Here is a 3,213-nt window from a genome sequence, read left to right on the forward strand (position 1 = left end):
CCATCTTCCTCAGTTTACGCTCTTGGAAGCTCTGACCTGCCTGAAAGCTGGAGATCCAACGAAGTCAGGCTCCTTTGTACCATGTTACAGACCGGCCCCTAAGGCGGTCGTTAAGCTAATTGATTCGCACATTAAATTCTCGTTAACATAATTAGGCATTTTTCGTTTTTACTACGCGGCCAGTCTACTACGAACTAATGGACCGTGACGGCAACGCCAAGACTCTGTTCGCGTACTACACCAAGAGCTGTTTTCGTTTTTTTAAGGCGACTACGACGACGCAGCACACGTACATAGGCCTACGGAGGGGAATTAGTTTTATTACCAGAGAACAATGTTCCCTTGTTTTATATTTGTAAAAGAAAATGCGAGAAAAAACTTTCGTCAAATACTGTATACAAAATAAAAAGTTTCCAGAAAACACTGAGTGATGTTTCGCTGTTGACTAGGATCTACCTAGGCTAGGCTAGGGAGGCATAGCTGTCAAAAGATTCGTTAACCAGGAGAAGAGGGGTGTCAGGCCTGCTCAGGCAATTTGCCAAATGCAACGATGATGTACAAATAAATAACAATTTTAAACAGAGGTACTCATAATAATAGCAAGGCTTGATCCACGATATCAAGGGCGGATGCCCTAGCTAGCGGCACCAGATAATGTGTTTTCTCTTACCCGAAATCCACCCTGACAAGGCTAGGCTAGCCTAGCCTAGGCCTTCTAAGGCCCTTTTTTCACTAGATCCCCTGATTCACCTAATTTTATGTTGTGACTATTCATTCCTCATTTATTGCATGTGTATAAATAGGCCTTCATAAAACATTTAATTACTCACTTTTTTTTAATAATTAATTCATTATTAATTGCAACCCCATCAAAGAATTTACCAGCAGTTTGCCAAACAATCCGGTGATCTGATTGGTCAATATTAGGGTAGTCGCCACTACGCCAAATTCAGAAATTGGGGTTGTCGTGGAAGCTGTCACAACGCCGATTTAGCCAGTAAGGTTTGTGAGCATGCGCAGATGTATGTTACGCTCTATTAGTTCGTAGTAGACTGGCCGCGAAGTCAAAACGAAAAATGCCTATTACTTCAAGTTGTACCGCTACCAATAAAATGACGCAATCCTGCCATATAGATCGTCACACAGTAGACCGCTCATTGAAGGTCATCCGAATTTGCTTAGAATTTACAGCAAATGAATGAACTCCAGTCACTATAGCAACTCCCTGAAAGTGACCTCTGAACTCTCAGTATAGATCTTAGAGAGGACAAAACACTTTCTCAGCTTTGACTTCGTCCTTTAACTCCAGACATTCATTTATTTAGCAACTCGTTCGCCCCAGGATCGTCAATCTTCCGTTTTTCCGTACGTACCCAATGATGGTATTGGTGATAGCACTGACTATGTCTTTGGATTTGAGAAAAATATTTGGGATGTGTGGATATTTTGCTGCCCATCAATCACGCACATCATCCTTGATAGTGTAGAAAAGGTTATATCTTTCATGGTAAATAAAATTGAAACATTTATAAATGGGTCCACACTAATGTGTGGGTTCGCATATAGTTAGTTTTATGTGTGAAAAAAGTTAAATTTGTCCTAATACTTGCCCCTCAGTCTCATTATTTAAACACCGTTTCAAATTAAAGCCTTTTCAAATGTTACTTCCACCTCAGCCCCGGACATGGGATGTGGCTGAGTATGTTAACTTTTCTGATGCCTTAACCTTCCTACTTTCTGAAATAAATCAGCTGATATATTATATTAACAATTAAGAGCAATTGATGTGAGAGTGCCATTTTCTGACATACAGAGTTGTACACGTCAAACCCTTATTTTTTGTTTAACCTCAGCCCCTGGTGCTCGATAACCAGGGGCTGATAATGTTGATGATCAAATGATCAACATTATCAATTCAACATAAATCAGTCATTGCACAGACCATGCCACGCAAAATAACCACGTACTTAATTAGGATGTTAGCATATTAGCTAAAAAACAAAACCAAAAGAAAAGCCAACAACAATAGGGGTAATAGGGGTAAAAAGGAAGCACATTATAGGCCGCCGAAGTGCATTATGATCTACCCGGTTTGTATAATCAATTGATCGACAAGACCTGTGGGCCCCGCAACACCTCCGCCCATCGGAAGACAAACGACGTCATGGAACACCGGATTACGTTATGACCACTAAAACATAGCAACCAAATCAGTTTACACCTAACCATATAGGTCTTTGTGGTCTTTACCCGCCTTGATGGCGAGAGGCTGCTAGAGATGAAGTAAGGAACTTTTCGTTGAAGGGATATGTCTTATACGACTACTCGGTGCACTATTATTATCGTTCATCTATCTGTTTACATTGTGAGCAGCAAACCTAATTTAAATGTTATTGTTTGTTGTAATTTTCTAGCTGTTTTGCGCAGCGGGAACGGTTTGGTTTCTCACCCTCGATGTCGGGGTTTCAATCCCACGCTGTGCATTTTGCTTGTGTCCTTGAGCAAGACACTTTATTTGCATTGCTTCACTTCACCTGCATTGCTTCACTTCACCACCCAGGAGTATAAATGGGAACCTGGTGGGGTTACATGCCCCTGTGCTGATTACCAGCAGCAACACTTAGCATGTGGACCCAATGACCAGGGAAAAAGAACTTAGCGCTTCGTAACTGAAACAAAAGGCGCTATACAAATAACAAGTAACAAGTAACAGGTATTAGCTAAATTATTCTAACTTAACGACAGCTCCAATGTGAGTGCAGAATTGTATAATGTATTAGATTTGCGCTTATACCATATAGGCTTCTGTGGTGTAATGGTATGATACTAGTTTTGGTAGCAAGAGGCTACAAGTTCGAATGCCGCTATTACCACTTTTGCATGCACCTAAAATAAGGAAACCAAAAGGTCCACTGATTAATCTCAGATAAGGAAGTATAATAAATACTCCAAGAATTGAAATGCACGCCATCGTGTTGGGATTCAATATTTCGACATTATTTAGGCCTATGTCATCATCAGGAATAAAATAAGGAACTTTTCTTTGAAGGGCTATAGTTGCCAATTATAATATATTATGCTCCTCCTTGACTTCTCTTATCTATTTAACGGACCCAATGAAAATAAGATTTTACGTGTTACGACTTTTTTTTTTTCTTGGTTAACCCTACAAATTAATGTTTGTTGTTTTTCATTATAGGCCTATATATATAT

Source organism: Anneissia japonica, unplaced genomic scaffold, assembly GCF_011630105.1.
Source record: "Anneissia japonica isolate Jap-2015-1 unplaced genomic scaffold, ASM1163010v1 scaffold2692_len624387_cov171, whole genome shotgun sequence".
In the NCBI taxonomy this organism is placed as follows: domain Eukaryota; kingdom Metazoa; phylum Echinodermata; class Crinoidea; order Comatulida; family Comatulidae; genus Anneissia; species Anneissia japonica.